Genomic DNA, 12,521 nt, shown 5'->3' on the forward strand with positions numbered 1-12,521 from the left:
CATCATAGAGCGAACCATGTCTAGCAAGGTTCGATTACGCCTCTCGGCTACACCATTCAGCTGTGGTGTCTTGGGAGGAGTCAATTGTGAGACAATCCCACACTCCTTAAGATAGTCAAGGAACTCGGTACTAAGATACTCACCACCTCGATCGGATCGAAGCATTTTAATGTTCCTGACCAATTGATTTTCTACTTCCTGTTTAAATTCCTTAAACCTTTCAAAGGTTTTTGACTTATGTTTGATTAAGTAGACATACCCATATCTACTAAAATCATCAATAAAAGTCACATAATACCGATTAGCATCCCTTGTGGCGGTTTTGAATGGCCCACATACATCAGTATGTATTAGGTCCAGCAAACCCTCACCCCTTTCACAAGTTCCAGTGAAGGGTGATTTTGTCATCTTTCCAAGTAGACAAGATTCACAACTATCATCCGATTTAAGGTCGAATGATTCCAAAACTCCACTCTTTTGGAGTTGGCCTATGCGTTTCTTGTTTACATGTCCAAGACGACAATGCCACAATGATGCTTTATCTAGGATAGTATAAGAATCAATATACAACACATTATTTCCTAAGTTGTCTACAATCGACACAGTTTCATACACACCATCACAAGGTAACACTTTAAAATTAAACACATTTTTATAGAAAGCATTAATACCACCACATTCATTATCAAACGAAAAGGTAAAACCTTGTTTGTACAAAGCATGAAAAGAAGTAATATTTCTCGCCATTTCAGACAAGTACACACATTTATTCAAATCTAATTTTAACCCATTATTAAGCAACAAAGTATAAACTCCAATCTTGGAAACAGGTGACGCCTTCCTATTCCCCATGATCAATTTTATCTTCCCGTGCTCCACATCCTCACTTCTTCTTAGGCCCTGCATATCAGAACATATGTGAATACCACATCCTGTATCAAGCACCCAAGAGTTAGAATATGATGAGTAATTAGACAATATTGTGTAAATACCTGCATGGGTGGGTTTCACTTTCCCATCCTTTAGATCCTGCAAGTACTTAGGGCAGTTTCGCTTCCAGTGTGCCTTTTCATGGCAATAGAAACATTCAGCATCCTTGGGAATGGCAGAAAGAGTGACAGAACCGCTCTTGGTCTTCGATGAGGAGCCTTCAAGAGACTTTCCCTTGGTACCCTTCGAAGGGTGCTTCCTCTTTTTCCCTTTGCCTTGCCCAATAGCTAAAACAAGGGTAGATGTTGGAGTAGGAGTAGGAGAGGTAACAACCGCCTTGCCCTTAAGACCGGTTTCCATGGTCTTCAAGAGTCCTTGAAGCTTGCTGAGGGTAACTTCCTCCTTGTTCATATGATATGTCATACGAAAATGGTCATAACAAGAAGGTAAGGAGTGCAAAATGATGTCAATTGCCAACTCCTCAGGGATGTTCACATTCAGCTTCAGCAAACGGTCCACATACCTTTGCATCTTTTGCATGTGAGCCGTGACGGAATCACCGTCCTTCATGCGGGTAGTTATTACGGAGGAGATTATTTCATACCGCTCCTGACGAGCACTCTGATGGTACCTTACCATCAGGTCTTGGTGCATCTCAAAAGGGTAGTAATCTTCATATGACTTTTGGGGCTCAGCTGTCATCGTGGCCATCATGATACATGCCACCTTAGTAGTATCTCTCTCATGTGTCCTGAATTCAGCGATCTCCTTAGAAGTAACAGTAGACTCATCAAGCTCTTTTAACTCCTTATCGAGGACATATTCCTTGTCCTCATAACGAGTAACCATCCTGATGTTCCTAATCCAATCCATGAAGTTGGAACCATCAAAGATGACCCTCCCACAAAGATTCATGAGAGAGAAAGAACCAGTTGGGTTAGAGCCTGAAGCATTAGTGTTGGAAGACATCTGAAGAAAGAAGGCAAGTTTAGATTAGATATATAGGATCCTTAATAAGACACGCACATGTAATATTAAGGCTAGGACCCAATCACAATATATTATACTTAGAAGAGGGATGCCGTAATCTAAGTAATAATATATTTTAAAGGTAGGTGAATGACGATTCACCAATTTCCACCATGAAAAACAAAATGAATTATTAGGTTTTAATTGGATTTGAAATTCCTAGATTCCTTTGAGATTCATTGAACTTTTCAATGGCATGTTTCAATCTCGATTGTGCCCTTCAAGTTTTGTGACTGGGATGCCGAGGATCATAAAACAAGGTGTGAATAACCATGCTAATTCACTTGGTACCCTTAATATTATCACCTAATCAATGTACCGGTAAACCACACATGCTCCATTGATCCATGACAAACATTAAGTCACCCTTCGTTATCCTTACTAGTCCAAGTTAGTGTGCCGGTTAACCACACACGCTCCACCAACGACTTGGTAAGGTACAAAGTGTGAATTCCATGGACTAGCACCATGTTCACATTTTTCCTAAAATAACTAAGATTGGGAATTAAAAAGGTTTAGTTACTTTATAATAATCATTATACTTTTAATGAGTATTTAAAGTCATTGTCCTACCCGTTCGGCTAACGACCCTCCACCAGTCAAGCGAGCGGTGGGTGAGAGTGGACACCCATTAAGTCACCATTTTATAGGCAAAAACCTTATACCCACCTTATAGATCGGCTTCGTGAATGAGGCCTACTAATGGTAGAACGACTTATTCTTATACATATATATAATAATTAACCATTAATATTATAAATAGTATAAGGGTTGAATTTTAACTATTAAAACTCTAAGGGTTGGAATTAAAGTTTATTAAAGTGTGTGAAACTTTACAAATTCCAAAACTTGAGGACATGTTTTGTAACTATCCAAAACTTTTCATTTCATAACTTATGAATTAAAGGTTCATAAAAATGAAGACTCTTCACTTTCATGTAACTTATGTGTTTAAATGTGTGTGCTAAAGAAAGTGACCTTTGGATACCCATAACTTGAGGACAAATTATGGACTCCATTAAAACACATAAATAATCAAGAATTAATTCTAAACAATTCAGCAAATAATTCCTATCATCTTCTAAATTCATAAGAACATGAACATGATCATCAAAATTTCAAGAATTATATGAACACATAAAAATCATGGAATTTTGATATATGCTATTGTAAATGGATTAGAACAACCATTACACCAACTAAAACAAGTTTTAAAACACCAAAACAGTTTAGGGTAATGTTTCTAGTCCATTTCCAGCAGCAAAAGTCGAAAATCTGCACTCTGTCGCTCCTACTCGTCGAGTGCATGAACCTACTCGGCGAGTAGGTTGAAGATACACATGGACTCGGCGAGTCCCCCCATGGACTCGGCGAGTTCATCAGTCAGACAACAAGTTTTTCGACTTTTTCAACTATTTTGCATTAAGTATCAAACAAGCAAGCCTAGGCTCTGATACCACTGTTGGGTTTTGAGCAATCTAACACTTCCTAAGTGTGCATGCAACCCTAATAAATCTTGGATCTATGTTTGTCTAAGTACATGCAAAATAATAATTTTCCAAGGTTTATAACCTATCTAACATGGCATGGGGAACATTTCAACATAAAAAGTTAGAAGAGATTACATACCTTTTTGATGAGTTTGGTTCTTGAGGAGTTTGAGGGCCAAGCACCAATAGTGTGAATGCCTCAAATGGAATCACAAAACACCACAAACTCTTGGAAAACTTTGAGAGAGTATACACACTTGTATATTTCGGCCACACACAAGCACACACACACACACACACACTAGTTCACTAGTTGCCATTTCATGCACCATAAGCATGCTTATATAGTGTACATGGTTAGAGTGAAACCCTAATAACCCATGACTTTTCCTTTCCAAGGATCCATGGGTTAAAAGCTCCATGGATCATCCATGGACTTCCATCAAAGCCTAGCCCATTAACAAATGAGTGTTAGCCCACACCATATAAAATCAATAGCCCATAATCTAATTAGTCTTCCTTTTAATCTTTAAATTAATTCATAATTAATTTAAGACTAAGACTAATTAAATAACATAACCTCATATTAATATATTATAACTTATAATATATTAATAAACATATGTGTATAACTCTCATAAAATTATCCATAGATAGTTTGGATGAGATGCAACCCAAATGGACCATGTCGGTCGGGTCAAGTATATACCAAATAAGTTATGGACTTAGAAACCTTATCCAACATCTTGAACTATGTATAATTGGCATATGCGAGGCAAATGGCGAGGGCAACGGAGATCTCGTAAGGTAGAGCAGTGTTGTGAGTGGTCTAAAACTAGTGTCTAGACTTATTTTTGAGGTTCTCAGGAACCTGTAGGGTGAGTCCATACCTTATATGAGGAAGTAGAGTTCATGGGGTCTTGAGGGTACGACTCGAGACAAATACGAATTGGTGTGAAAGGTAGTATTCAACCCGTACACTGAAAATACCGGATCCATACGCGGCTCAAGGAAATAACCTCGAGGGACTAGAGAGCTTATAGGGGTGTGAGAGTCGATATATCTGTTTAGCTTTTGTTGATGATTTTTCTTATGCATTTCAGTATGGTGGTTACCTGAGGTTCAGGCTCTAATGACCCTGAGAGGCCGACTGCCAATGATGATGAGATTCACATGATTGTTGCCGAAAAGGTGGCCACAGAAATCCGAGAAGCTATCCTGGAGATGTTTGGGTCAGTTAAGACCACCCTGATTGAGACCTTTGATGAGAGCTATGTCGTTGTTACTAAGGCTGTTGTTGTCGCCGCCACCACAGCTCTCGCTGCTGCGAGATCGCAGGGGGTGATTCGTTGTGGTATCGTTCACCAACACGAATCCACATGAGTTTGATGGGACCCAAGATCCAATTTCCGCTATGAGATGGATCTATGAAGTTGAGGCATGTTTTTATACCTACTCCTGTTCGGAGAATTTGAGAGTTCGATTTGCATTGAACCTGCTTCACTTGGGAGCGAAGGACCGGTGGAAGTTTGTGATAGCTTACTACGCACCTGCAGAGCATGTAATGATGACTTAGGAGAGGCTTACTGCAATGTTAAGGGATGAGTTTGTACCTGTAGTTGAGCGGGATAGGTTAGCCCAGGAGTTCCTGTCTCTCAAGCAGAAGACAAAGACAGTGACTGTGATCACCAGGATGTTTCATGAGAGAGCTTTATTTTTTCCTGAGCAGGTATCGATGGAGTAGGCTCGTGTGGCCCAGTATTTGAGTGTTATGAGGAAGGATATCAGGGAGTTTGTGGCAAACACCACACATAGGACATTGGCTGGGCTGCATACCAATATTAGTAGGAGAGAGATCGAGCTAGAGACTCAGGCTAGGAAGGAGAGGGAGAACCAGGGTAGGGACAGGAGGCCAGTGTAGTCGCAGCCAACGGCTAAGCTGGCTAAGCTCGCTGATCAGAGAGTTGGAGGCTAGAAGGGCCGCACGTGCGGAAAGTGCAGCAAAGTTCATGAGGGACCATGTCGGTCCGAGTCGGCTTACTACATGTGTAGCAAGGAGGGGTATTTTTGCTAGGGAATGCGCTAAGGGATTTCAAGTTTGTTTCAGCTCCAACTAGACGAGCCACATAAAGGCCGGTTGTCCACAGCTTGCATCTAGGGCGGTTCCAACTCCTGCCCTAATGACACTTCATATCATCGATGGCTAGCAAGGTAAGGCCGATGCACCGAAGGCTCAGGACAGAGCTTTTCAGTTGACAACAGAGGAGGCCCGAGGAACTCCTGATGTCATGGCTGGTATGTATTGCTTATATTTCTATTGATTTATTTATGATGCTTATACTGTTAATTGTGTAGGTATGTTCCTTTTGAATTATGTGCATGCTCTTGTGTTATTTGACTCAGGTGAGAGTCGGTCTTTTGTGTCATCATCTTTTAGTTGCAGTTTTAGTATTAAACGAGAGGCCTTGAGAAAGCCCTTGATGGTCTTAATACCTAATGAGGCTACTGTCTCAGTTGTTGTTGTCTATCAGGTTTGTGTGTAAGAGATATTCAGGGTTTCTTATCCGACAAACCTCATCCATATCTCGATGGGGGATGTTTGTGTGATCATGGGTATTGATTGGTTGAGCCGGTTTGGGGCTTTCATCGATTGCGAGTCGCAGTTAGTGACAATCCGGGATCATAGTGGGGGGGGGGGGGTGCTGACTATTTATGGTGAGGGTACAAGATCAGGATCAACCCTCTGTTCTGCCGCTAGGGCAAGACAGATTTTAGAGCATGGGTGCATGGGTTTTCTGGCTTATGTGGTGGATACTCGGGTTGAGAAGAAGGGAGTGACTTTTTGTTTCTGATGTTCCGGTGGTATGTGATTTTCCTGATGTTTTTCCCGAGGAGTTACCAAGTGTGCCTCCTGAGAGGCGGGTGGAGTTAAGGATCGATCTGATTTTGGGTGTAGCATTAATCGCCAAGGAACCGTATCATCTTACACCTCATGAGATGCAGGAATTATCCTCTAATTTGCAAGAGCTGTTGGGGAAAGGGTTCATTAGACCGAGAAGTTCTTCGTGGAGAGGATATTCAAAATACGGCCTTTCGAACTCGTTATGGGCATTATGAGTTTGTGGTTATGCCTTTTAGACACACCAACACACCGACAGTGTTCATGGACCTCATGAACCGAGTGTATAGGCACATGTTGGATCGATTTGTGATGTTTTTATCAATGACATTCTGGTATATTCGAAGACTAGGGAGCAACATGAAGAGCATCTGTGTGAGATTTTTGGGGTATTGAGGATGGAGAGGCTTTATGCCAAATTCTCCTAATGTGTTTTCTAGTTGATAGTGGTTCAGTTTTTAGGATACCTTGTCAATCAAAACGGTATTTAGGTCGACCCAACCAAAATTGAGGCGGTGACGCAGTGGGAGGTGTCGAGATCTCCATCTGAGATTTGGAGATTCCCTGGTTTGGTAAATTATTATCGGAGGTTCATCAGAGATACGATTGTTTTTCCTCTCACAATGTTGACCAGGGAACACGTTGCCTTTAGTTGGGGGCCTGAGCAGCAGACATCATTTGAGACTCTACTTCAGAGGTTGTACGAGGCCCCAATGCCTGCCCTCCTTGAGGGAGTTAAGGATTTCGTAGTTTATTGTGATGCATCCATTATGGGATTGGGTGTTGTATTGATGCGGGGAGGACATGTGATAGCATACCTTTCGAGGTAGCTGAAGCCACATGAGCTGAGGTACCCCACTCATGATTTGGATTTAAGGGCGGTGGTTTTCGCCCTCAAGATTTGACGCCACTATCTCTATGGTTTTCGGTGTACCATCTACACGGACCATAAAATCTTGAGATACCTTATGGATCAACCTAACCTCAATATGAGGAAGAGGAGGTGGTTAGATGTCACACCCCCAAACCAAGGATGGCGGAAACGTCCGGGGGTGGAGGATTTCATGCAAAGTATCACAACAACGAGTATAATAGTGCTCAAAGTAAATACAACCATCATGAATATAATTGAAAAAGTTACACCAAAGTATATGTTTACATGATTCAAATCAATTACATTATGATACAAAATGAACTGTTTGACGATTTATCGTCCCATCCTCAAAATGTGGTTGATTTCCTGTTTCACCGAATTCCTGAGAATACAAGTAGTTTTGAAAAAGTGTCAACACAAAGGTAGGTGAGTTCATAAGCTTTTGACAGTAGGAGTTTGAAAATCGATCTTTGTAAGAAGATGTATGTCACCAAGAAAAATCCAATATTTTCCTTATAAAAGTCATGTAGTCCTAAATACCAGGACCGAAATGAACAAGTATTTTGTCATACTTAAAGCTATAATTGTGATTTTAAATTGGCGTAAAACCCCTTTCTGATTTGAGAAAATACCGAAATGAATGATGTGTGGTCTTAAATACCAAGACGGAAAATATACCATAATATCTGTAATTATTGATATAAAAAGTGATTTTAAATTGACATAAAACCCCTTTTGATTTATGCGAAACCTTGTAAACTTATGTTGTTAGATCCCTATGTGAGTCGCTATAATCATACTAATGACTGAATACACCAGCCACGACGTTTCTCAAGCGTCGCGAAACTAAAATGACACTTGTCACCCGCAGACCTGCAGGTCCGGCTGTAGCTAGCAACAAGGTGTGGGGTGTCAAACCCAATATAGATCTATACACAACTATCACGTTCTCCCTCCAAGAGACTCTGATTATAACTAGCAGGAATTAGATTCCGCACTCGGACGTACGGAAGAGAATGTCTCACAATTTAGGTTAACAAGTTTACATGTGGTGTGCATAATTGTAAAACCTTTTCCTGTGGGAATAAAACCTCCCGAAATGTGTTTGTTGTGTTAATGGAAACATAAACCATACCTATTATAGTTTATCCCAAAAGGTTTGTAATGTATAAAAACTCTTTTATGAAAACGCTTTTGTAATGAATTTACACTTAGCGTAATGAAAGTTCCCTTTTGTATAAATGTACCCTTCTGAAAATGTATTTGTATTTTGTAAAGTATCATAAACTATACCTATTATAATTTATCAAAACAAGGGTAGAAATAGTAAAGTACATAAACTATACTTAACATAGTTTAATAATACATTTGTATGTAATGGGTGTACTTTAATTATAACACTGGGTTATTTCTATGTATTATCTAGTAAAAATTCATTTGTTAACTAGTGTATATCTAGATATGAATGCAAAAATGTCACGTACTACAATAACACATAATCACATAATGATATATACCTTGCTCAACATGTTACAAGGTGAAATGAAATTTATAGTGTTTTTCTATTTATAACATTTTATGTAGCTGTTATTGGAAAATTTGTAGAAAACTCATAAAATGTCCAAATCAAGTTCTGTAACTTCTGAGAGTTTGGAAAATGAGTCTAGTTGGTTCATAAATTTTTCCATAATTTTTAGGGACCTCTAACGTGTGTGACCAAGTCCATAATCACAGACTGGTCCGGATTGGTGTTTGAGATGATAGGCAGTTTTGTAAAAATCACCATAAATTGTAGAAAAATCGTATGGAGATGTGCAAGTAGTCATCTTAAAGCTAAGAACTGGAGCTACTTACACCTAAAACAGTTTTGTAATAAAAAATGTTTAATTTGTCCAAAACAGTCCATGAATGGTGTCCAACTTTTCTGATGAAGGCTGTTAGAAAAGTTTAGTTTTGTTCTTGTTGTTTTGCTTGTATTCTCCCCCTAAAAACTTGAGAAAACATGAAAATGTAGGGGTATGAACTCACCTTGAGTGATTTCAGTAGATGAGTGTTGAAGAAGAGAAGTGTTCAACTGAAGAACACTTGATGAATCACTTGAAGATTCGAAGATCTAATAAGAAGGTGATGATGTTTGTGTAAGCAATCTATGATTTTGAGTAGGAGGATGTGTAATAATCATAAGAAAGATGATGATACTTACTAAATGAAGTAGAAAAGTCTTGGAGTATGCCTTGAAGTTCTCGAATTTGAGAGAGAAAGATGAGAGAGTTTGGAGTGTGGTTCTTGGTGGAAAAATGAGAGAATGAATGAAGTGTGAGGAGAGAGGGTGGATGTTCCATCTCTAAGAACGTGGGAATGGCTGAAAATAATGAGAAAGGACTTATGAAGTGACTAGGGATGGGCTGGTGGTGAATAGTGACATGGAGTGGGTATGAGAGTGGTTGCTTGTGTCATAGAATAAAGGAAAGTCAACACTCCACCTTTGTACTTCACCCACTCTTTTGGATAAGGTTTTATCCTTAAAAAAATGATAATTTAATAATTATGGGTCCTTATATGTTATAATAAAGTTTTGGGTGAAAATCCGGTGTTAAAACAATTAAAAACGGGCCTAAAACGCGAAATTAGTCGAAAACCGGGAGAAAAATGCCATTCCAGCGAGACCTCTCGGTCCTAGGCCGAGGTTCGGTCCCTAATGCAGCTAGGCGCGAAGCGAAGGGGGGAGAGGAAGCGAGAGGCGAAGGGTCAGTCCAAAGGCTCGGTCCGAAGGGTCAGAAGCGAGGGCTCGGTCAAGGCTCAGGATCCGAAATGGACCGAAGGTTCGGGTTCGGGTGTGTAGGCGAGGTTCGGGCCCGAGAGGACCTTTCGGGTTTGGTTCAGCAGCCTTCGGCTCAGAAGGGTTCGGTCCCTTAAGAGGACTTTCGGGTCCTAAGAGGGGTTTCGGTTCCTAAGAGGACTTTCGGGTCCTAAGAGGGGTTTCGGGTTCTTAAGTCCGTTTTTCGCGTAGACTTCCGTTTTTAGGCTGTTTTCGCCAAATTCGAGGGTCGGGATGCCCCGAGTGATTATAGAAAGTTGAGAGAGATTTCGAAAGAGATTTGGGAGAGATTTGTCATATTTGGAGAGATTTGGCATACTTAGAGAGATTTGGGAGAGATTTGACATACTTGGAGAGATTTCTCATACAAGGAGATATTTGGGAGAGATTTCACATACTTAGAGAGATTTGGGAGAGATTTGACATTCTTGGAGAGATTTCTCATATAAAGAGATATTTGGGAGAGATTTCACATACTTAGAGAGATTTGGGAGAGATTTAACATTCTTGGAGAGATTTCTCATACATAGAGATATTTGGGAGAGATTTCACATACTTAGAGAGATTTGGGAGAGATTTGACATTCTTGGAGAGATTTCTCATACGAAGAGATATTTGGGAGAGATTTCACATACTTGGAGAGATTTGGGAGAGATTCTCGATAAGAAGAGATGGAGTGAAAACGATTGAGAGCGGTTTTGTGTGTGACGAATGTGAGTGTCCGGCTTTGCAATGCAAGGTCCGTAAACCCTGTTATGCCTTGTTTAAGGATCTTGCATACTCCCGATGAGTATGCAACATTGTTTTATCGGTTTGGCTTGCCACGTACCATAGTTTTAGGTTAAAGAGATCTAGATGTACGCACTTTTCGATTTATGATCTCTCATTAGAATAACGAGTTGTTTAGAAATTACATAACGTAAACTCTAGTACCTACGGGCAAATCGAGTTGACCGGTTTGACTTGTTGACTTTAGTTGACTTTGACTTGACCGAAAATTGACGGTTGTCACATCATCCCCCCGTTAGAGGGAATTTCGTCCAGAAATTTTGAATTTAGGCAAGGAGTGGGCATGAACAATCGAGCCATGAAGTGGGGATACTTCCTAATCGACTGATTCTCGCGCTCCCAAGTGACTCCAGGTCCTTGGTTAGTATTCCAGCGAACTTCCACTAATGGGAAGTTGCGTTCGCTTAACCTCTCGGTCCATGGTCACTATGGTTCTTTCACGAAGGTGAGGCTCTTATGGAACTCCATCTCGTCGAGGGTGATTACAAGAGTCTCGTCGGATAGATACTTCTGCAAGTTCGGGATCTGTCGGGTAGAATGTACTTTACTAAGCTCGCGGGACTAGATTGAAGTTGCGATTACAGGGATGATTCTTACAAGAATCTCGAAAGGCATAATTATCTGGGGTTTTGGCTTTCCACGCTTTCCAAAGCATACTAAGCCTGCCCAAAGTGAGGTTTCCAGAGGAATTTGGTCTCTTATTCTGGAGTTCTAAAGGTTTCTTCCTTTTGCTTCTCTTCCCAGTCGAGGGTTGCTCCCTTCAGGGTCAAAGTCGTAAAAGGGTTCTGTAATTTACGAGAAGTTCCAAAGGAACTAAGACGGTAGGTCAGCGAGACCCGGAATTTTGGCGTATTCCTGCTGATGCTATTTGTGCTGACTGTTTCTCAACGGTTTTGATCACTTGAAAGAGTCCTTAAGGATTTCCACATTGATAATGATGTGTCTTAGGAATTTGAGTCCTCAATTCCAAAACTCGTATCTAGAGAACTTCGGGGTAAAGCTTCTCTGATCGTATTTCTTTCGCGGTTTGTTGCAGCTGCTCTCCTTGGTTTCCTTCTTACTACGAGGGTAGATAAGTAAGTCATTTACAATGACAATGACTAACGGATCCTAGTAAGAATGGCATATCCTATGAATACTACGAGCAGGTTGGTACTATCCGAGGGGTATCACTACGGACTTGCAGCGTCCGCATCGAATTTGGAGGATTGTCCTCGGACATCCTTCTCCAATACTCGCAACTGGTGATATTTAGATCTCAGGTCCAATTCCTGAAGGGTACTTCGTTCCTCGCGGTTGGTCAGCCTATTCGTCTATGCGAGGTAGATAGTAAAGGTTTCTATTGGAGATATTGCCAGGGCTTTGAGGTCAATGGGCCCTCGAGAAATTTTGTCTTTCAATTTTGAAGAATAAAACCAGAGTTCTCCAGGGTGAGAATCTTGATTCTTCAATTTCATTGTTGGGTAGCTCGACGGTTTTGGCCTGACAGTTTATGGCAGGACTCGTACCTAGTCCATCTATCATTCACTTGCGCATATAGGTCGTATGTCCTCAAGATTGGCAAGACAGTTGGATGGGTGACTCTGCCCCAAATCCACAACCAGACATGGAACAGGAAATAGGGCGGAAGCACACATCCAATGTCTGTAGAATCTTAATTATACATTATCCTCGCGTATACACGTAGTAGTG

The sequence above is a fragment of the Lactuca sativa genome, chromosome 1 (assembly GCF_002870075.4).
Source record: "Lactuca sativa cultivar Salinas chromosome 1, Lsat_Salinas_v11, whole genome shotgun sequence".
Lineage (NCBI taxonomy): Eukaryota > Viridiplantae > Streptophyta > Magnoliopsida > Asterales > Asteraceae > Lactuca > Lactuca sativa.